General features: G+C 35.6%; 1 protein-coding gene across 11 annotated transcripts in view; it reads right to left on the bottom strand.

Annotated features, from left to right (window-relative positions):
- Window positions 1-25130, bottom strand: part of LOC138713875 (putative RNA exonuclease pqe-1) — a 203417-nt gene that overhangs the window by 83141 nt on the left and 95146 nt on the right. For 2 of the 11 annotated variants that reach the window (XM_069846356.1, XM_069846362.1), the window contains exon 1: window positions 401-557. The exons of 3 other annotated variants lie outside the window; for them this stretch is intronic. The gene's annotated coding sequence lies outside the window, so the exon portion shown is untranslated. Of the gene's footprint in view, window positions 1-373; window positions 558-25130 lie in introns of those variants that run through there. 6 more of the 11 variants (XM_069846359.1, XM_069846363.1, XM_069846360.1 and 3 more) reach the window with 4 other exon arrangements.

Raw genomic sequence — 25130 nt, 5'->3', positions numbered from 1 at the left:
TCTTTTTATTGGGGTGACTTCAAGACAATCAGAATACAATAGCAGACGAATGGATAAGAAGAATTGATAGATTGACGGTAGAAAAAACGGAAGTACCTTAAGAAAAACTATAGCACTGTCCCACAAAAATAAATTTCACATAGTAGGCCTACTTGTCGACATTTAAACCCGGATCTCCGGCTTGGAAAAAAGTGTATTACAGTAATAATTTTGAACTCCGGCGAGTCGGGTCTCGTATTTCTAGTGAGATATTGGTCAATGAAGATGCACTGCGGTATGGACACAACTTACAAGAAACTGGCTCCAAAACTTGCAGTCGGCGCGGTTTATAAAAGCATGAGCCATCTGCTGTAATTTTAGACTTGAAACTCACCCAAGTACACAAGAACCGTATATTTACCGCCCGCTGTATCCGGAGCGCTGAGTAACAGGAGTTCGAGTCCGCCGCACTTATCAGAGTCGCTTGTCGCTTTGAGGTCCCTCTCGCATCAGAGCTACCAACTGTCGCCCACGCTCAGAGACTGGAATATCCCATATCGCGACGCACTTTTGTTGCTGCTGGCAGCGCCACTTTCCACTCCGCGCCGCCGTGGTGGGAACTCTCGCTATCGCATGTTTTGTTAGCCAGCAGCAGCCCGTCTTTTGGTGAAACGCTAAAGAAAACTACGGCTCCCCCCTCCGTCAACCCACCTCTCTATTTTGAAAGTAAATTTGTTGACTAATCAAATTCCTTTCTTACACTATATTTAAAGGACACTGGGACTGAGTTTTGAAACTTTTGTTGTGCCTGTACGTTTAAATAACAGTACCAAATTTCATCAAGTTTCATTCATTAGTTCCTTAGATATTAATTTCCACGTATTTTAATGATATTAAATTATGATTAAAACACCCGTGACAGCTTCAGAATTGATTTTACTTTTAAATATTTTCTGTGAAGGACTTACATTTTATGATAAAGAAATTTATTTTATTGGGTTATTTTACGACGCTGTATCAACATCTAGGTTATTTAGCGTCTGAATGATATGAAGGTGATAATGCCGGTGAAATGAGTCCGGGGTCCAGCACCGAAAGTTACCCAGCATTTGCTCGTATTGGGTTGAGGAAAACCCCCGGAAAAAACCTCAACCAGGTAACTTGCCCCGACCGGGATTCGAACCCGGGCCACCTGGTTTCGCGGCCAGACGCGCTGACCGTTACTCCACAGGTGTGGACATGATAAAGAAAACTGCGCATGGATTTTTAAATTAGAGATTTGGTTCATGTGATAAATACTTCCCTGACAGCTTCAGAATTGATTTTACTTTTAAATATTTTCTGTGAAGGACTTACATTTTACGATAAAGAAAACTGCGCATGGATTTTTAAATTTGAGATTTGGTTCATGAGATAAATACATCCCTGACAGCTTCAGAATTGATTTTACTTTTAAATATTTTCTGTGAAGGACTTACATTTTATGATAAAGAACACTGCGCATGGATTTTTTAATTTGAGATTTGGTTCATGAGATAAATACATCAATGACAGCTTCAGAATTGATTTTACTTTTAAGTATTTTCTGTGAAGGACTTACATTTTATGATAAAGAAAACTGCGCATGGATTTTTAAATTTGAGATTTGGTTCATGAGATAAATACATCAATGACAGCTTCAGAATTGATTTTACTTTTAAATATTTTCTGTGAAGGACTTACATTTTATGATAAAGAACACTGCGCATGGATTTTTAAATTTGAGAATTGGTTCATGAGATAAATACATCCCTGACAGCTTCAGAATTGATTTTACTTTTAAATATTTTCTGTGAAGGACTTACATTTCATGATAAAGAAAACTGCGCATGGATTTTTAAATGTCAGAATTGGTTCATGAGATAAATACATCAATGACAGCTTCAGAATTGATTTTACTTTTAAATATTTTCTGTGAAGCACTTACATTTTATGATAAAGAAAACTGCGCATGGATTTTTAAATGTCAGAATTGGTTCATGAGATAAATACATCAATGACAGCTTCAGAATTGATTTTACTTTTAAATATTTTCTGTGAAGCACTTACATTTTATGATAAAGAAAACTGCGCATGGATTTTTAAATGTCAGAATTGGTTCATGAGATAAATACATCCCTGACAGCTTCAGAACTGATTTTACTTTTAAATATTTTCTGTGAAGGACTTACATTTTATGATAAAGAAAACTGCGCATGGATTTTTATATTTGAGAATTGGTTCATGAGATAAATACATCCCTGACAGCTTCAGAACTGATTTTACTTTTAAATATTTTCTGTGAAGGACTTACATTTTATAATAAAGAAAACTGCGCATGAATTTTTATATTAGATAATTGGTTCATGAGATAAATACATCCCTGACAGCTTCAGAATTGATTTTACTTTTAAATATTTTCTGTGAAGGACTTACATTTTATGATAAAGAAAACTGCGCATGGATTTTTAAATTTGAGAATTGGTTCATGAGATAAATACATCCCTGACAGCTTCAGAATTGATTTTACTTTTAAATATTTTCTGTGAAGGACTTACATTTTATGATAAAGAACACTGCGCATGGATTTTTAAATTTGAGATTTGGTTCATGAGATAAATACATCCCTGACAGCTTCAGAATTGATTTTACTTTTAAATATTTTCTGTGAAGGACTTACATTTTATGATAAAGAAAACTGCGCATGGATTTTTATATTTGAGAATTGGTTCATGAGATAAATACATCCCTGACAGCTTCAGAACTGATTTTACTTTTAAATATTTTCTGTGAAGGACTTACATTTTATGATAAAGAAAACTGCGCATGGATTTTTATATTAGATAATTGGTTCATGAGATAAATATATCCCTGACAGCTTCAGAATTGATTTTACTTTTAAATATTTTCTGTGAAGGACTTACATTTTATGATAAAGAAAACTGCGCATGGATTTTTAAATTAGATAATTGGTTCATGAGATAAATACATCAATGACAGCTTCAGAATTGATTTCACTTTTAAATATTTTCTGTGAAGGACTTACATTTTATGATAAAGAAAACTGCTCATGGATTTTTAAATTTGAGATTTGATTCATGAGATAAATACATCTCTGACAGCTTCAGAATTGATTTTACCTTTAAATATTTTCTGCGAAGGACTTACATTTTATGATAAAGAAAACTGCGCATGGATTTTTAAATTTGAGAATTGGTTCATGAGATAAAAAATGTCTTACAAATTACAATTTTTGCTTGACTATTACACTTTTATTACGTCATTTACAATACATAAGTAAATAAAATCGTCTACTCTGCACCCGAATAGAGAGATAACACTTCAATTTTGGCATTGCACACACCAATCCGTTGCAATCCCAATTTTTATATTTTATAAATAAGTTGTTGTTGTTATCTAATGCCGGGCTTTGGCATTATAAATAAAGCCGCCCTAAATAAGGGTTCGAATAGATCGGCCTACTAATCATTTCATAAAGAATAATCATTAAAACCAATTATGTGACAATTTGAAAGGAAAAAGAAAACATTAAGATAAATGATACGAAAACATAGGAAATCATTTACAATAAAAGTTTATTGGGTACAAATGATTACTAATTGTAGCTAAGGATGATTTTAACACATGAGATCCTATGGCATCAATCGTTGCATCGGAAATTTTAAATTGTTTAAGTTGATTTAAAGTTTCTCGTGGTAACGTGCCAATGACTTATTTAATTACAAATTTTACCATTTGACTAAAGCATCTAAGTTATTTTCTCACAAGGAAATTGTTTTGTTCATACTTCAAGGTAAAATGTGTTGCACGTAGACTTTGCTATTTATACTACAAAAGACATAACGTAACCTTTTTACGGTGGTTGATCACTAAGTAGGGTTACTTCCATAATATTTCTTTGCATGCTGAGAGAAATTAATTTTTTTCTGTGTGAATGTACTGTTCATGACACAACACTTCTTCACCTTGATTTTATGCAGACTGGAACAACAATTGAAGACCGCTGGCGTAAATAGTGATAGCCCTCAAAACTGATATTGACAGTTTTCTGGTTGCTAACAGCCTATAAGCCACATTATCTTTGATTTGGTTAAATAATTATGCAAATATGTTAACAAATGATCGGATTAAGCTGCTTGAAAAATATAGTAATCCTCTTGCGTTTGCAGTAAAAATTAAAATGTATGTAATTTGCATATGTGAGTTATCATTATTTACCCCCGAAGTCTTCAGTTACTACATCTGACAAGTACTGTGCTACATTACATGAATACAGGAAACCTTACTTAATGATCAACCTTCCTATTTCCTTGTTTTATAAAGTTCATGATTCTAAAATCTCTGATTGTTTTGCTATTTCGGGTGAACCGATCTTTTATTAATATATAATAATAATAATAATAATAATAATAATAATAATAATAATAATAATAATAATAATAATTTATTTTAGCTGGCAGAGTTAAGGCCGTAAGGCCTTCTCTTCCACTCAACCAGCAAAAAGTATATATATATATATATATATATATATATATATATACATATGCATGAACTTACAAAGAATTCAACAATTTGATTTAGATGAGAGTTACATGTGAATTGGTCATTGCTAGAAGGCCCTTTGTCCAAAAATGTTAGTTCTGAATAAATCGAAAAAAACTGTTTTTAAGAAATACTAATCTTCGTAGAGCAATGTGGTGACTGTCCATCATAAAGGTATATTTGTGCTTTCTGGGAGCACAATTTTTATTTTGTTGTCATATGTAGTTTGTATAATATTATTAATTAAAAATTCAAATTTAAGGGCCTTTTAGCAGTGAACTTAAAATAATTTCACATTTGGTTAAAAATGGAGTACTGTAATAAAATACAGGATTGTAAATTAAATAAACTGCCATTATTTCAAGTTAAAAGTATATTTCTCTTCTTAAAATATATTTTAATTGCGTATTACAAAGTTTTAGGCCCTTGTTTTAAATCTAACTTGATTTCATTCTGTATTTTCTCTATGTTCTGCTAGTGGAGAATTTACAACTTTCTCATAATAAGGTAACTGTTCATGGGGAATGTAGCATAGAATTTTCTTGATATCCTGCATTTTGTCTGGGTTGATTGCAATCAATTCATCATAAGTAGGACGTTGGGGAAGGACTATGTTTTCAATTCCAGGTAGACAAAGAGCAAAGGTATGCCTAATACAACCATCAATGAACTTGGATGTTGAAACAATATGAGGAAGAGTGGCATTGTACATATATTCATAATAACTCGCAGGGGCGAATGACAACTTCGAACACCGAGGTACCTTTCCACCATAAGATTCTAAAGAAAGACCTCTTTCGTAAAACATGGGCCGCCAGTTAATGAGTGACTTTATTTTTGTGCATGCATAAATATTTTATATAGCCTATAAAGATTTTTGTGGCCTAAGAAATAACATTTTTATGCAATATTCATTTACGTCAGTGATTCAGTGTAAATATTCTGAACTTACCTACAATCCTCACCAGTTCGTCTTTCAGCCACCAATTCTCCAGAGTAAGTCACATGTTCAGTGCCTTTAACTTTGGCTTTCTTTAATATATTTCTTTTCCAACTGCAAGTATCACTACATCTCTTTTTGCTTTTCAAACTCTCAGTCTCCATTTTAATTAGCCGAAATTGCGTATAATATAATAATTTGTATTAAAACACAAATAAAGATCAGAGCAGAATAAACAGACCGCTTCAAACAATGAAGATAGCTGATAGTATAGTAAGTATAAAGGTTTGTCATCAGATGGAACCACGGCTAAATGACAAGTTCACAGCTAGAAGGCCCTCTATCCTGGAGTAAGGGCATTTTAGCATGACACGAAAAATGAAATGCTCAACTGTGCGTGTGTATGAAGGCTTGAGGAAAGTCCTTTTAGCACAGATTGTGTATTTATGTGTAAGGATGTTGAATCTGTAGTTAACTCATTTTTGCAAAAATACGGAGAAAGGGCCTTTTAGCAATGACCAATTCATGTATACAAGTGTTATGTACGTATTAAACAACAAAATACTATGAACTATTAATTAAACACTGAAATAAACTGTGTAACAGAATTAAGCTAAAATACATAGAATGTTAATATATTTCAAATAATATTAGATAATAGAAAGAGATTATTATGAGACAATTTTGAAAATACAGCACTATCAGGATGATGTCTAAAGAAAGAAGTAACAATGTAGTCAGTGATAGTTTAAAGCAGTATGATTGGAGTGAAATGCTAAGAAGGTTATCTTTTAAGCTGTTCTTAAAGGTGTTTGTTGTCTTGCAGCCCCTAATACTTTGTGACAAGGAATTCCATTGACGCGAGGTGGATATTGTAAAAGATGATGAATAACAAGATGTTCTATGAAGAGGTATACTTAGCGTGCCACAGATAAGTGATCTGGTATTTACGTCGTGGTTAGAGTATAGATAAGAGAAACGAGACGAAAGGTAATTTGGTGTTGAGGTGTGCAGAATCGAAAGAGTAAAGACAAATATACCGTATAGATCTGATATCAATTTTTGTCAAATTAACTGACGAAGAACGATTGTATGTATTCTTCCAGCACGATTCTGCCACTGCACATATAGCTAATGAAACGTTAGACATGAGGTACATTCCGAGAATCGAATAATTAACAGAAATTTGTGATCCCCCGATCCTACACCGTGAGAATTTTATTTGTATGGCAACATAAAAGATAAACTATACAGAACAGACTCTTTCTTTCAGTTACATGAGAGAAATTTAGCCGTGCGATTGGGAATTTCTTAAAGAGATCTAAAAAATGTGTGAAAGTTAGAGGATAACATTTTCAACAGTTTCTTTAACTCTGGAGAGTAAGCAGTAAAAGTAGAGTATCAATAATATATGTGGACTTGTATTGTACTGCAGAAGTGATGTATATACCATAAGTAATGTTATTAATTTCAGGGGGTTATTCTTTGTCATATTTCAAACAAAAAAGTTGAATACATTTTTGCTCGTTTTTCCTTCCTTTTCGAGATAAAAATGGTTTTATATGAAACATTTCATAGCGTGGTTTGGGAAGCCATTGATTGAATTCCTAATATATTCAATTTAAGAGAGCAGTGTATTATGATCGTAACTTATTTAAAAAATTTTGTTTTGTTCTTTAAATGTGCCTTCATTTCACTTAGACGCTAGATAACCATCGAAGTTGTTAAAGCGTCGTAAAAATAAAACCATTTAAGAAATGAATTTACGCCAACATTTATTATATCGGTGGAAATTTGTGGACATTATTAACCATGTGATTGCCCTATTATTCTTTAGATAAGGCACTAAGTTAAATTACACGTAATAAATACAGATATAGTTTCTATTTTGTTCATCTGTCTCGCGATTTGTCAGAAAATAGGACAGAATAAGAAACAATTACACAGAAAGGTTGTTGCTCGTGAAAGACTGCTTGTATCTTTCGGAAAATTAAGCATGGCCTATGTAGGTGATCATATTTTTGGTGAAGAGAGAGTATCTTATATCTTGAAAACTTTCATCCTTTGACTCTGAAACAAAGACTGACACCAGACTTTATTCAGCAGGAATAGCTTCCCGCATACCCGTGTCTTGTTATTCTTGGCGCCTCTCAGTTCAACAATGCATTATAAATATGGGAACGCATTCCCGAGGGCCGAAGATATTCATGTGATAGCCTACTTGTAACGAAAAATATCTGCAGTGCTTGGGAAAAGTGACATAAGTCAGTTTTCGCAAACCATTTTTTATAATCTATTTTTTTTTATTTATTTTCCTTTTTGTTTATTTTGCAAAAACATGTGGAACATGTATGGCATCGTCATATACAATTTAAAATACATGATATCATACAATGGATACAAATTAAGATACATGAATATTAAAAAACTCATCGACATCATACAATGGATTTGCCAATAATATAGTCCTAATTCGTGTCCTAAAAATTCGGAATGGAAGGTTCCTTATATCAACAGGTAGACTATTAAATAATTTAAAAGCAAAGAATAGAAAACTGTTTTGAGTAATACTGTATTTACATTTGTCAATATATAAATTTGTATTATTTCTTGTAGAATATTTATGAACAGAAGTACATGCTATGTAATTATTAATGTTATTCCGAATGTAAAGAAGACAGGCCAATACATACATAGACGGCAATGTCAAGATTTGTGACCTTATAAAAAGAGGTTTACAATGAGTCGTATTTGGTACTCCATAAATTAATCTTAAAGCTTTCATTTGTAATATGAAAAGAGCTTGAGCAGAAGTATGGTGACCCCAAAGAATAATACCATAATTTAAATGACTTTGTATATGGCTATGAAATATTGTAAACAATACCTTGTTAGGTAAATTATTCCTTAACAACCTTAACATACGAGAGGGATGCAGGAAATAACGACCGTTCGCGCTTACCCGCCGCGCAGCTGACGCCCCTTCCTTGTTTGGAGGTCAACTGGCTTCCTTAACATGGGTTCTCATAATGTTGTGAATACTGGTTGCAACAAGTCGCCATTGTGCATTTTGTGTTACTTCAAAATGAACGACGTGATTGATAATCCCGCCGACTCTGAGGTGAGGAGTGTGATTCGATTTTTGAATGCCCGACATTTGAAACCTGCAGAAATTTACCGGCAATTGAAAGAAGTGTATGGTGATACTGTAATGAATGAAAGAAATGTGAGAAAATGGTGCGAAATGTTCAACAATGGGCGAACAAATGTCCACGATGAAACTCGCACCATTTTCTCACATTTCTTTCATTCATTACAGTATCACCATACACTTCTTTCAATTGCCGGTAAATTTCTGCAGGTTTCAAATATCGGGCATTCAAAAATCGAATCACACTCCTCACCTCAGAGTCGGCGGGATTATCAATCACGTCGTTCATTTTGAAGTAACACAAAATGCACAATGGCGACTTGTTGCAACCAGTACTCACAACATTATGAGAACACATGTTAAGGAAGCCAGTTGACCTTCAAACAAGGAAGGGGAGTCAGCTGCGCGGCGGGTATGCGCGAACGGTCGTTATTTCCTGGATCCCCCTCGTATATAGGCCTTTACTTAATTTCTTAGCAACATAGTCAACATGAGTTTTCCATCCTATTCTAGGCTCAAGAAAGATGCCCAGAAACCTAACAGCAGTATTACTAACAGTAGTAAGACGATTAATACCAAAGTTTAATTTAACAGTTTTGTTAGAATTAATCATGAGGTTATTCGCACTGCACCAATCAACAACCCTACTTGATACATCAGCAAGTTCCATAGACAATATGTCACTATTTTTATGAATAGTATTAGGCCTAACTGCTAAATCATCAGCAAACATGAAAGACTCAGAACATCCATCCCGAATATAGTCGGGAAGATCATTAACATAAATAATAAATAATAAAGGTCCCAAAATTGAGCCTTGAGGCACTCCATGTTTTAATACCTGATACTGTGACCTTTTACCATTTGCCATAACAGATTGATGCCTATCAACAACTTACACTGGTTTATGTCGATTTGATTTTTTTTTCTGTATGACTTATTGTAATGGGAGGAATACCTATGTATTTTTTTCCAAGCGAACAGATGTTCCGTATGTTGTCAATAAATTATCAAAAAATGGTTTGTGGAAACTGACTTGTGTCATTTTTCCCGAGCACTACAGATATATAATATTATATCTCGCGTTTCTATATTCATTCTTTTGGGATCCGGAATTTTTGTCACCAATGTTACGTCACTCGGTGATTTCGTCACATATTACATTTTGCCACTGCAACATTGTCACCGATTCACTTTTGTCACCAAATCACTTTTGTCACCACCATATTTTGTCACCAAATCACTTTTGTCACCACCATATTTTGTCACCAAATCACTTTTGTCACCACCATATTTTGTCACCAAATCACTTTTGTCACCACCATATTTTGTCACCAAATCACTTTTGTCACCACCATATTTTGTCACCAAATCACTTTTGTCACCACCATATTTTGTCACCAAATCACTTTTGTCAACACCATATTTTGTCACCAAATCACTTTTGTCACCACCATATTTTGTCACCAAATCACTTTTGTCAACACCATATTTTGTCACCAAATTACTTTTGTCACCACCATATTTTGTCACCAAATCACTTTTGTCACCACCATATTTTGTCACCAAATCACTTTTGTCACCACCATATTTTGTCACCAAATCACTTTTGTCACCACCATATTTTGTCACCAAATCACTTTTGTCACCACCATATTTTGTCACCAAATCACTTTTGTCACCACCATATTTTGTCACCAAATCACTTTTGTCACCACCATATTTTGTCACCAAATCACTTTTGTCAACACCATATTTTGTCACCAGTTTAATTTCCTCATCACTATTCGCCACCACAATTTCCCTCCTTCGTGTCGCTTCCCTTGATACCTATATAAAATGATACGTAATATAAAACCTCCTACTTCATTGTGTTCGCATTGTTCATTTCGTTTCCAAGGATACAGTCATTTTTTGGATTCGAAATCTTCAAGTTACAGGATTCATTGGTTTCAAAATCTTCAAGTTAAGGTATGGCAAAATTATTTCGATTCGTATAAAGTAATAGAGCAAGAGATAAGTTAATCTATAATGGAGATATGTATACAAAGCACAAAGTTACGAAGACCGGGATTGTATGGAGGTGTGATCAGCGCGACATTTGTAATTCACTGATGACTATTTCCTCAGATAAGAAGGAACAGATGCATTATAGGGGCCACCCATCACACATTATACGCAAAAAAAAAAAATGGTTCGATTAGCGTTTTTAGCATTCGATATTCGATAAGCATTAAATTCTACCAAATTAAAAAATTAAATAAAAAAATTATTAAACAGTTTGTTACTACTGATGTGATTTTAGTCAGTTTGTATTATATTTTTAGTCCAGGGAAAATATATTTTACTATTACTTACTTACAAATGGCTTTTAAGGAACCCGAAGGTTCATTGCCGCCCTCACATAAGCCCGCCAACGGTCCCTATCCTGTGCAAGATTAATCCAGTCTCTATCATCATACCTCACCTCCCTCAAATCCATTTTAATATTATCCTCCCATCTACGTCTCGGCCTCCCTAAAGGTATTTTTCCCTCCGGTCTCCCAACTAACACTCTATATGCATTTCTGGATTCGCCCATACATGCTACATGCCCTGCCCATCTCAAACGTCTGGATTTAATGTTCCTAATTATGTCAGGTGAAGAATGCAGTGCGTGCAGTTCTATGTTGTGTAACTTTCTCCATTCTCCTGTAACTTCATCCCGCTTAGCCCCAAATATTTTCCTAAGCACCTTATTCTCAAACACCCTTAACCTATGTTCCTCTCTCAGAGTGAGAGTCTAAGTTTCACAACCATAAAGAACAACCGGTAATATAACTGTTTTATAAATTCTAACTTTCAGATTTTTGAACAGCAGACTGCCGTTATTTCCATTTTGAAGTAGGCTACAAGTCAGTGTTATCAGTGTTACGGGATTGATGTTTGGAGCAAGAGGAACGATACCTAACTTCTCTTCTCAATTCTGTAAGACCCTAGGACTGCACAAATCTTTTCTGAATGAACTGGCCCTCCTCATAATTAGAGAGTCAGTCAAACTTTTACGGAACCACGTGTATGGACTCTAATTCAGTGTATGGAAAAAATTGACGCACCATTATCATTTTTCTTTTTCCTTCTTAGCTTTCACTGATTCTTTACTTGAATTTTTTTTTCGTCTGTAAACTCCCATTGTTTGTTTGTGTGTTTGTTTGCCTTTTTTCTTATTCTTTTAGCTCTCATCTTCTATTTGTTCATGTATTGTTTTGTATGCTTTGTCTAATGGCAGCCTCTAATTTGAGGAAGCTTTGATAAATAAATAAAATAGAAGTTGGCAACACATTTTATGTCCATTATAACAACAATACATATCGATAGTAGCATTCACAGAGCATTCGAATCACTCAGCGAATTGGGGTAGAATTGGAGCTGCGGAATATACAGAGTGTTTAAAAAATACGGGGCATAATTTCAGGTATGTACTTCCCACATGTAGATAATCAAAATAGTTCATTACAACATGTGTCCAGAAATGCTTTATTTCCGAGTAATGGCCTTCACAACATTGAAATTCACCGGAACCATATCTCATGTTTTAGAAGACACTCCACTGATCAATCGTCAACACATTCACTTCTTGCATGATGGCGCTCCTGCACACTTCATCTTACGGCTCGCCGGTACTTGGATCGAAGGTTTCCTGATCGATGGATAGGTAGAGGTGGCCCAATTGCTTGGCCTCCACGCTCACCTGATCTGAACCCTCTCGATTTCTACTTGTGGGGCCATTTAAAATCATTGGTTTATTCGTCTTCGGTGCCCGATTTGGAATCCCTTCGGAATCGAATTGTGACATGTTCTGAGGACATACGCAATACTCCTGGAGTTTGGGATCGTGTTCGCAGATCAATGAGACATCGATGTGAGGTCTGTATTCAAGCAGGAGGTGGACATTTTGAACATCTTCTGTAATGACAACGACCTGCGGAAAGAAAAACGTTCCGGTGAATTTCAATGTTGTGAAGGCCATAACTCGGAAATGAAGCATTTCCGGACACATGTTGTAACGAACTATTTTGATTGTCTACATGTGGGAAATACATACCTGAAATTATGCCCCGTATTTTTTAAACATCCTGTATAGAAGCAATGAGAGCTGAAGCTGGAACTTCAGCGGAAGCTACGTCATCTATTTTACGACATACAATTATTATTTTGGTGACGAAATCCCCTCAGTATACAAAAATGATGACAAAATGTATATGATGACGATATAGTGACAAAAAACATGATGACAAAATGTATCTGATGACCAAAAAACTAATGACGAAAAATAGGTGACAAACTATAACGGTTACGAAATGCCCTAGACCCCATTCTTTTAGCTTGTGTTTTTTTAATAAGGGACGATTTTGCCCCACAACAATAAGTTAATTACCACAGCCAGAGATGATAAATTCACCGCCACTACATTTTCTTATAAACTGGAGTAATAGGAATGATTCTTTAAGACCACAAATTTTGTCCATAGTAATGTCACAAGAGGTCTGAGATTTGCCGATAAATCCACTAGCGAAGCGAGTGATATTTATTAGGACTATTTCCTGAATAAAATAAAAACGTAAATAGTATATCCCTAAAATTCGCTCACAAAATGTTAATAATTGTATATTTATTAATACTTAACCTATTCAGACATTGTGAAGTCGAAATAGATGAGTAACGATTACTTCAATAAAGAAATTGAATGTTATTCAGTAATGCCAATTGAGAAAAGCGAAATACAGGTTTAACAATGTTAATTACATGTACTGCGCTTTTCTCTTGTTATAACAGAAATACGTTTTCATTATCTGCTGAAATCATAATTTAATTCAAACATTTTATAGTATAATTACAAATAACATTATTAATACATTAATTAAATGAACAATTGTTATGAAGGAGTGTTATTTTCTTTAGACACAATTGACATGGAATTAGAAGATGAAGATGTAGATGTGGAAGTAGGATTTCGCTCTTTATTTAGTAAAATGGACTGATGCTCATCGATTTACGTGGAAACAGTTGACGACACTGACTAAACAAAAGAACGACCATGCGATAAATTGATAGTGATAAATCGAGCTGCAGAAATTATCGCAATGTATGACTGTGATTGGTTGGCATTCAAAATTTCATTAAACTTCATAGGCCGAAAATGGAATGACGTCATATAAACGAAATAGTATAATTAGTCTAATTAAAATTCTCTCTCTCTGTCTCTCTCTCTCTCTCACGCACACGCACGCACACACATATTTTAAAAAGAGTTTGAAGTATGAAGTACCTACACTACAGCTTTTAGATGCTGGGCAGAGAAAAAAAGAGAGAGAGAGAGACATTCATTCTCTCTCTGGGAAAACAAGTCGCACGCTGCAATCTTTCACACAATGCAATGCATCGCTTTCGGTCTCTGTAAGTGCAGGAGCTACTGCAATTGTCACACACGTATCAGTGCAATCCTCAACAGCGCGGAACAGATCCTGTTGGATTACTGACAACTGTGTTGACCTAAGAGGTCGAGACTGAAGGACTAATGAAAATACAAACAATACGTATTGGCAATGTTATTGATCGTGTATCTGTGAATGGTAACAGAAATACGTGAACAAAGTCGGTTATACAGTGTGTCCCAAAAGTCACTTCATAGACTAAGCAGTAGTTCACATTATTATTATTATTATTATTATTATTATTATTATTATTATTATTATTATTATTATTATTATTATTATTATTATTATTATAGTGTTCGACATGGTTGGCGCCCTGTTGAACTTGTTTGTTACAATGTGTTTTGGAATTCTGCAGATTTCAGTTCTTCCAATGCGATATTCTCAATCGGTATATAGGCCTAGATGTAGATACATGTAATTTGTTCAAAATTTTGTTCATCCAAAATATTTAAAATTGTTTGGTATAAACTTATTTAAACCAGCAACTTTCTTCACTAAACTAATTGTAAAAAATATATATGTAATATGGAAATTAATACGAATAATCCAACTGTATGGCAGTTTGGAAAGAATCAGTGAGATGAAAGTTAGAAGTGCAAGGAAAATTTATTGAGCAGGTATCAGCATTCAGTTATTTGGGAGTTCATATACGAGTAACAACCAGCAAGAATTTATACAAAGAAGTAAAGAAACAAATAACAAGACGGCACAAATATCAGAGTGCATGCAAGATAGCAATTGGAGTTACGAATATTTGACAGTCGAAAATAAAGTAAGAAATAGAAAAGAAAAAATACACTCAGGGACAAAAAAAACAGGTCACTTTAATATTTGCTGGTATTTTGCAAAACATTATCTTCTCATACAATATTATGGTAGCCATCTGTTGTTATGGAGACGTGTATACATTGTTGATTGTTTTTTGTTTTATAAACAAGCCATTACAACCAAATATTCCAATTTTGCTTTCGGAGTCTCAGCTATAACAATTTTGTCTCAACCATTTTCTGCTTCATTATCGTTATCATTCGTTATTTCTTTATTTTTACATTTTCTGAGTTTAAGTGGGGTTGTAACATTTGTCTTAAAACAAGATGCGACCTGAAGATTTGGCTCGAGCTGTAACCATTTACGATGATGGTCGCAGTGTACGTTACATTGCAAATGTTATGAATATGGCTAGAAGCACCACCCATGATGCCATAAAACGGTATAGAGAGACCCTAGAATATACCAGAACACCAGGTTCGGGTCGTCCAAGAGCTACAAATCAAAATGAAGACAGGTATATGGTGTTGAGAGTTCTTAGGGAGTGCAACCTGCCAGCTACTAGTGTAGCCCAGCAATTTGTTAACATGCATGGACGCTAAATTTCAGCCAAAACAGTTAGAAGGAGGCTGAAAGCAAGTGGACTGATATCAAGTAGACCTGCAACTGGTCCCAGACTTCTCAGGATGCATCGAGTTGAACGACTGCATTTTTCAAATGATCACAGGGATTGGAGAAATGGACAGTGGAGCTGTGTTCTGTTCACCGATGAGTCCCGTTTCAATCTGTGCTCACCTGATGGACGTGAAAGAGTTTGGAGAAGGAGGGGAGAACGATTTTCACAGTGTTGCATTTCCGAAAATGTGCCGTATGGAGGTGGTGGAGTGATGGTTTGGGCAGGAGTGTGTACGGATGCTCGTACAGAGTTGGTTTTTGTTGAAAATGGAAGACTAACAGCTAATAGGTACATAAAAGAATGTTTGGCTGATCATGTTGTGCCATTTGGCAAATTTGTAGGCGATAATTTTGTTTTAATGCATGATAATGCACGGCCGCATATTGCCCATGCGGTCGGAGATTATCTCCAAGAAGTGGGAATCCATGTTCTTCCATGGCCAGCAAGGAATCCAGACATGAACCCAATTGAACACGTGTGGGCCATGCTGGGACGGCGTGTTAAGAATAGACGACCGAGACCAGAATCGTTACAAGAGTTGAGGCGAGCACTTGGCGAAGAATGGGAACTTATTCCTCAAGAAGACATTGCTAACCAAATTGAGAGCATGCCAAGACGTATGGATGCAGTTATTCAAACCAGAGGGGGTAATACCCGTTACTAAAAAGAGTTTTTAATGTTTAAGGCACCATAAAATGAAAAAAACAGTTAGACCATAGTTATACGCCCTTTGTAATTTTTTGTAAATTTTCTCATCAGAGAGTTTTTTTTTTTTTCAAATGTTGTCGTATAAGGTGCTAAATGAAACATTATTTTGTTTAAATGGGTTTTGTTTCATTTTGAAATAATTGACAACAAAATACAAGCAAATATAGAAGTGTCCGGTTTTTTTGTCCCTGAGTGTTTAATATCAATTTTGGCATACGCAGCACAATAGAACTGGTACAGTAATAATAATAATAATAATAATAATAATAATAATAATAATAATAATAATAATAATAATCCGTGGCGCTATGGAACTCTAAGGACACAGGGCCCAGACAGACCAGGCGGCTGATGGCCTCACACCCACATGCCGAAGCAGAGGTGGACGATCATCCAACCAGAATGGATGTATTCCCCCAGCCGTTATAGCTGACTTTCCTAACCGGATTTCGCTACCTATCCTAACACCCCAAATTTATCACGTTGTTGGATGGGCACCGGTCCATACACTGGACGACATTTCATGACAAAATTTCTAGGAAATAAAGAAAAGTTACTTGTGTTATATTGTAACCAATGTTGAGACCAGCCAATGCAAGAACTTTATTAGCCTACTTTTTTCTCTCTTAAGTAAAGAATTGAGTTATATGTAGTTCTTGCATTCGGGTAGGGATTTGATGAAGCTTATAAACTATTTAATTACGCATATTTATTGTATTTCATTCGGTAGTGTATTAAATATAGACAAAACTATAAATCTCTAAAGTCTTAGCTTTTAAATAATAATAAATTTCATATTTTGACAACATCTATATATATAATTTGAACTGGTAATGGAAATTACGGGAAAACAGCTGAACGGATTTTAATAAATGGCCCCTCATTTTGAAGCTTGGAACCCAAAGTTTTTCGGAAAAATAGTAGTTTTCCGTGAAATGTCAATTTTCCTACATAATTTTCCTATTTTCCAAAATCCATCTGTCGTCAGTTTTTAGAACTAGCTAATTGCATTCAGGAGAAGCGAAGCGAGCATCAAATCTGCCGTGTTGCATTTCAGAATAAAACAAAACACACACTACAGTAAACAATATTACACGAAGGCCATGATCTGCAAGAATGCTGACATATTTAGAGCTCAAATTAAATTGGTTATTAAAAACTTAACTTACTAAAAATAATTTACAGGTTCGATTCTGTGGTGTTTTTAATTTTCTGGGTACAGCTGTGTATTGGATATTAAAAACTACAAAACTTGAGGTGGTTTGATGACATTATTACCATTAGAAATGAAATATTATTGTAGTTAATGCCATGATGTGACTATTTTTCATTAATTATACATATTAATGCTATATTGATGATATGATAGTGAAACGTTTTGAGGTTATATAAGTAGATGTAGAGAATAACTTAAATTAGATTTTGATTTCTATATTTTACTGAGTGGCGGCTATAGGCTATACTATATATAGTATATGTTACTGAAAGCTACGAAACTTACGTAAGATAATAATATTATTAAAAGTCAAATATTTTTATAGTTATTAATCAAGTGGGGTTGGGCCCTTTTCTTATATTTAATGGCGGTGTGGTGTAGATATTTATATGCGTGGTTCTCTTCAGTATTGGCTCGAGAGAGAGAGTATCTTTCATTGTTATGGAAGCAAATAACTTTCAGAATGTCTGGTATTCTTCATTGAAAATAAATCTGAAAAATGTTTATTTGAACGTCTAATGAACTTAGTTTGCAGCATTTGCTGCACAAGCCACTAGTTTTCTTTCTATTTTGCCCGTACCTATTTATTGGCCTTGTACCACGCCTAAAGACCCAGGCGTGGCGTCTACTCTGGGGATTCCTACGTTCACTTGTAGATCGCCGCTAGGGTCGTCTGTAATAATAAATTGTGGGTTCAAGGTACTGAACGAGCTAATTCTATCAAATTTGTACTGGTTCAATTTTTAGCAGTCGTTAGAGGTGCCTATAGTAGTTAAATTGTGGCTGCAATATATTGAATGCCTTAACTCTACCAAGTACGAACCGATCCAACTGCAGATTTCCACATGAAAGTTTATACATGACGACGTAAACTAGAGCATTCAATGTTACTCGGACCACATAATTATGAAGAATAGAAGGAGGTCCAGGTGTCGGCACCCCAGTTCTCATGCAAATGTGGGCGATATGTCAGGGCAACGACCGGGGAGACCAAGTTGCTAGAAAGTCTGTCCTCAGTGTCATTAGCTGGCAAAGAAGGTCGTGACTTTATCTTCGCTTACATCTGCACTCTTCACCAGCGATGAAGACGATTAGTACTCATTTTCTGCACAGAATAGAGGAAGTAATGTGTCTCCACGTAATTATTTTTGTCGTGGTTTCCATGACACCACGTTATTGGAGTTGCACCACGTGTCTATGTACTGTTAAGGTTAACTTAGATATGGAAAACATTCATACTGAGAATTGGAAGTGAAAAGAATGACAGGGGAAGATGAAAAGACTTATAACATGGAATATAACAAGGAAGATGTAAAGAAAATAAAAAGCAAAAGAAGACTTTAATAAACGAAAAACCAAAGGAAGATCGAAATAATTAAAGGAAAATGAAAGGAGAAGATAGGGATGAAATAAACAAAGGCAAATCGAAATAATTAAAGAAAAATGAAAGGAGAAGATAAGAATGAAATAAATAAAGATCAAAATAATTAAAGGAAAATGAAAGGAGAAGATAAAAATGAAATAAAGAAAGGCAAATCGAAATAATTAAAGAAAAATGAATGGACAAGATAAGAATGAAATAAATAATGGAGGATCAAAATAATTAAAGGAAAATAAAAGGAGAAGGATGAAATATAGAAATCATTCAAGGAAAATAAAAAAGAAGAGAAGAGAAAATAAACAAAGGAAGATCAAAATAATTAAAAGAAAATTAATAAGAAAAGGCGGAAGAAACAAGTAAAGGAAGATCGAAGTAACTAAGGAAAAATAAAAGAAAAAGAGAAGGAAGAATATGCAAAGATAGTTAGAAATAACATATATGTATGAGAAATAAGAGGAGAATAAGGAAAATAAGTGTAGAAGACTATTCAGACATTAATATGGAGGGTACTTGCAAAATCCTTGAAGGTTAAATTTGAATTTTTTTTTCTCCTTGGTGAAAATGTAGTGTCTTATGACTATAAGATACAGTAGCATAGACTTAAAGTCCTATGTAGTAAAGTTTTCAGAACTCTTGACTGAATTGTAGCTCTATATACGCAATAACAATCAGGATCGCCTTAGGCGGGAATTTAATAAGTCACAGTGTATTCAAAGCTCAGTCAAGGCTGCTCTTTAACTCTTGCATAACACTGGCTGTCGGCAGCTTTTCTTGTTTTCCTTTTCTCCATTATTATCATTTATCCTTTCCGGCCTCAATTAAAATTGTTCTTAAAATATATTTAGGACGGTAGTTCCTCATTCCTTCTTCCGATCAGTGTATAATTCGAAATTGGTACAGAAGCAGCAATCTGTTGCACGGCACGGCATTTAAGCATTATCCTTACCTCATATTGTCATTTTTACTTCATTTGCAATCTGTGCTTCTTTCTACATTCGACTGCCCTTCAGAAATCTAATTTGTGTTCCTATAATTTTTACTCTTTCTGTATCAGTCTCCAAATTTCATATACATGCGCACGCGCACACATACACACGCACACACGCACACACGCACACACGTAGGCCTACATACAAATATAATTATTTACCATCTTTTCTTACACCTCAAGAAATTCCTGTCCGGTCAGCATTTTCACAGTGACAGATAGGTCTAGACGACTGTCACACACTGGTTCCGATCCCGGGCGACAGACTTGTACGGCACAGGGATACAAAACTTGATCCCACGGAATGACAAATGTCTTAATTCCGGTGGGAAATATGTTGAAAAATAGCTCAACAATTGCTGTATCTGTTACAATAAATCTATATATGTATCTCTCTTTACATACGTCTATCTCTCTCTATATCTCTCTCGCCTGTTTGTCTATTCGCCTATCTAATCTACATGCCTACTTGATCTACCTACAGGTGTCTACTTATCTATAATGTGTATCTATCTATCTATCTATCTATCTATCTATCTATCTATCTATCTATCTATCTATCTATCTATCTATCTATCTATCTATCTATCTATCTATCTATCTATCTATCTATCTATCTATCTATCTACCTACCTACCTACCTACCTACCTACCTACCTACCTACCTACCTACCTACCCACCCACCTACCTACCTACCTACCTACCTACCTACCTACCTATCTATCTATCTATCTATCTATCTATCTATCTATCTATCTATCTATCTATCTATCTACCTACCTACCTACCTACCTACCTACCTACCTACCTACCTACCTACCTACCTACCTACCTATCTATCTATCTATCTATCTATCTATCTATCTATCTATCTATCTATCTATCTATCTATCTCCCTACCTACCTATCTATCTATCTATCTATCTATCTATCTATCTATCTATCTATCTATCTATCTATCTATCTATCTATCTATCTATCTATCTATCTATCTATCTATCTATCTATCTATCTATCTATCTATCTATCTATCTATCTATCTATCTATCTATCTATCTATCTATCTATCTATCTATCTATCTATCTATCTATCTATCTCCCTACCTACCTACCTACCTATCTATCTATCTATCTATCTATCTATCTATCTATCTATCTATCTATCTATCTATCTATCTATCTATCTATCTATCTATCTATCTATCTATCTACCTACCTACCTACCTACCTACCTACCTACCTACCTATCTATCTATCTATCTATCTATCTATCTATCTATCTATCTATCTATCTATCTATCTATCTATCTATCTATCTATCTATCTATCTATCTATCTATCTCCCTACCTACCTACCTACCTATCTACCTATCTATCTATCTATCTATCTATCTATCTATCTATCTATCTATCTATCTATCTATCTATCTATCTATCTATCTATCTATCTATCTATCTATCTATCTATCTATCTATCTATCTATCTATCTACCTACCTACCTACCTACCTACCTACCTACCTACCTATCTACCTATCTATCTATCTATCTATCTATCTATCTATCTATCTATCTATCTATCTATCTATCTATCTATCTATCTATCTATCTATCTATCTATCTATCTATCTATCTACCTACCTACCTATCTACCTATCTATCTATCTACCTACCTACCTACCTATCTATCTATCTATCTATCTATCTATCTATCTATCTATCTATCTATCTATCTATCTATCTATCTATCTATCTATCTATCTATCTATCTATCTATCTATCTCTTTCTATATGTCCCTCGCGTCAGTTTGTCCGCCTATCTAATCTATCTATCTGTCTACTTGTCTATCTGCCTATTTATATCTGTCCACCTATCTAATCTGTCTACTCATCTGTATCTGTCTGTCTGCTGTCCTTTCGTACATTACACACTCGTTTACCAGTCTGCCCTCTGGTTGGCTGGCTGGCAGCCTGCCTGCTTGCCCATTTATTCAGTCGATCTCTCTGCCGATTTGTTCGACCATCAGTCTACCTTCTTCCTTGTCGGTGTCTGTCTGCCTGTATTTTATCACATTTCCCAACTTCACTTGTCTGTCCGTCAAGTTTTATTTCTTCAATATCCGAAGTATAAAGAGGATGAGAATGTGTCATGATGCTGCGAAAATATATTTCGAGATAATTTCAACACTCTTCTATGATTCGTGCTGAGATCATTTCCACTCGTGCAAATAATTTCCAGTTTAAAGACAAGTTACATAAATAACTGCTGTAGTATATGTATTGGGAATTTGAGAGTTAGAAAAATTAAAGAATTCAATTTTTAGGTTTTACAGGGCTGTTTCCGATCTCTGGAAACGAATTTTGAATGACCTCATGTGCGTCAGGAGTCACACGACAACTGTACTATGGTGAGAGGTGACAGACCAGTAGTGAGTGATTTCATAGTCAGAGTGCACTGTGTTTCACAGCAGCAATGTCCAATAAAATCGAGTCTTTTTGAGAGGGGTACATTACGACCCTTTTCGATGCCAAGTACAGTTACGTGAAAATCATAGGAGCCTGCAAGAAACGTGGTTTCGTTATTCCCAAGAAAGACATTTTCTGTGTACTTAATAAGTCTAGCAAAGCTCGGATGGGAGTAATTCCAGAGGGGAGGAAGCAAGTGATTCCACCCCCACCACAAGCCGCACCCGAAATGATACAAATTAATCCCATCCGAGCTTTGCCAGTCTTATTAAGTACACAGAAGATGTTTTTCTTGGAAATGATGAAATCACGTGTTCTGCAGGCTCCTATGATTTTCACATAACTGTACTTGGCATCGGAAAGGGTCGTAATGTACCCCTCCCAAAAAGGCTCAATTTTCTTGGGCATTGCTGCTGTAATACACCGTGCACTCTGACTATGAAATCACTCACTATTGGTCTGTCACCTCTCACCACAGTTCAGGTGTCGTGTGATTCGTGACGCACATGACATCATTCAAAAATCGTTTCCAGAGATCGGGAACAACCCTCTGCATAGTTAGTGGTGAAAACCTGTTTGAGAACGAAATTGAACATTTCCTAGTTAATGCGAGCAATTTTATCTTTAGTTTCATATTCAGCAAGAACCTAGATTTTATTAGTGCTCAATCTAGCCCTTTTGAGTTTCGAAAATACTACAAAAAATAGACTTTTGGCATCTATAAAACTCAGATATAGTCATATAGTCGCGTTGGTGAGAAGCCGATCACTACAGTGCGGTGGCTTGGTCATGTTGTACACATCTCCTCTGAAGTTTGTTGGAGAATTGTTATCCAAAAGGATCAAGTGCACATTGATATACTCCATTAAGAGCAGCTGAAGACTGGGTCTCTGTAAAGCTTTAGTGAATAAGAACAAAAACCGTCTTCGGTTTACGTGGTCACAAATGAATAAATACTGATACCGGTATACCGGGTGTTCCAGAAGTGCATTAAATTTAATAGATAGTAGAAGAGATCAAAACAAACATTTTTAGTCCGACAGCTTAAGGTCTGTGTTGAGCTGTTAGCCCGCTAGACGACGCTACAATCGGGAGTGCTGTTTGTTCAGTTGGTACGCTTGGTAAAGCCACGCATGTGATTTTTTTTAGTAGGTTATTTTACGACGCTTTATCAACATCTTAGGTTATTTAGCGTCTGAATGAGATGAAGGTGATAATGCCGGTGAAATGAGTCCGGGGTCCAGCACCGAAAATTACCCAGCATTTGCTCATATAGGGTTGAGGGAAAACCCCGGAAAAAACCTCAACCAGGTAACTTTCCCCTACCGGGAATCGAACCCGGGCCACCTGGTTTCGCAGCCAGACGCGCTGACCGTTAATCCACAGGTGTGGACCGCATGTGATTACAGCATGATTGTCAACCAGCACATTTCACACATTATGTTCGTTCCCGGACAATGTCTTTCCAGGCATGTGGATTGGCCGTAGTGGATCTATTGCCTGGCCACCAAGATCTCCTGACCTCACTAGCCTGGAAAAATGTTATGTTGTATTTAACGACGCTCGAAACTGCAGAGGTTATATCAGCGTCGCCGGATGTGCCGGAATTTTGTCCCGCAGGAGCTCTTTTACATGCCAGTAAATCTGCTGACATGAGCCTGTCGCATTTAAGCACACTTAAATGCCATCGACCTGGCCCGAGATCGAACCCGCAACCTTGGGCATAGAAGGCCAGCGCTATACCAACTCGCCAACCAGGTCGACTACTAGCCTGGATATATTAGTGTACGCCACTCCTTCAAATGATGAGGAGGACTTAAGAAACATGATTTTTCTGCAGCGGACTCGATACTTGATATCCTGGGATCTTTGAGAAGGTCCGACGGGCAATTGTTCGTCACTTCGAGCTCTAGTGCTTACTTTGAGCATCTCCTCTAACTGTGCACAGCTTGGACAGGCAGTAGCTCTGTCCAGCAGGATGACGGGCTTTATGTGACGCACCGCTCCAACTTTAACGCCGTCTAGAGAGCTAAGGGCACGACGTCGACCTTAAGTTGTCTAACAAAAAGTATTTGTTTTGGCCTCTTCCATCATCCCTTAAATTTAATTTATGCTCGACCATGCCGAAATGTAGTAATTATATACCTGGTAGCAGCCCTTTAATGGACCTCATTAAAGTACACCTATTCATTAAAGTTCAGGTGTTCCACTAATCAGAAATCACCATTGTAGCAATATGAAAGCGCAAATATCGATTATTCTCGGATATGCAATCGAAAGACAACTAGCGAAACGTCACGGAGGCTGGAAATCCAATACTGTCGCAGAAGGTTATGTTCTGTTACTTTAGCGTTAATTGTAAATAATATTCAAATAAATTCAATTTGTCATCTCGTTTTTTAATGTCTAAATCAATTTCCAGGTTATATCAAGATTAATGTTTATTTTACTCTCTAGATTATATCAAGGTCACTGACATTTGTTTCTCGGAAAAAATCAATACTTTCGCGTATGGGCACATCTCACAATTTATGAGATACTGCACAAGGTCAGTTCCGCTCCCCAGTCAGATAAGAATAACATGAATATTTATGAATAATTTCAAGTTAGAAATATGGTCGAGCATAAAAAGTCGTATGAAACTTGCCTATAATGGTAACTAAGATGCTCGTATGAAAATTATGAAACGAGCGCAAGCGAGTTTGATTAACATACTCGCGTCTTAATTAGTACCATTATAGGCTCGTTGTGTAATGTACTATTACGGACTTCTGGGACACTCGGTGTGTATTTTTAATG

This window comes from Periplaneta americana, chromosome 14 (genome assembly GCF_040183065.1).
Source record: "Periplaneta americana isolate PAMFEO1 chromosome 14, P.americana_PAMFEO1_priV1, whole genome shotgun sequence".
NCBI lineage: Eukaryota > Metazoa > Arthropoda > Insecta > Blattodea > Blattidae > Periplaneta > Periplaneta americana.
Note: the sequence above shows the minus strand (reverse complement) of the source record. Positions and strands in the feature narration are given on the sequence as shown.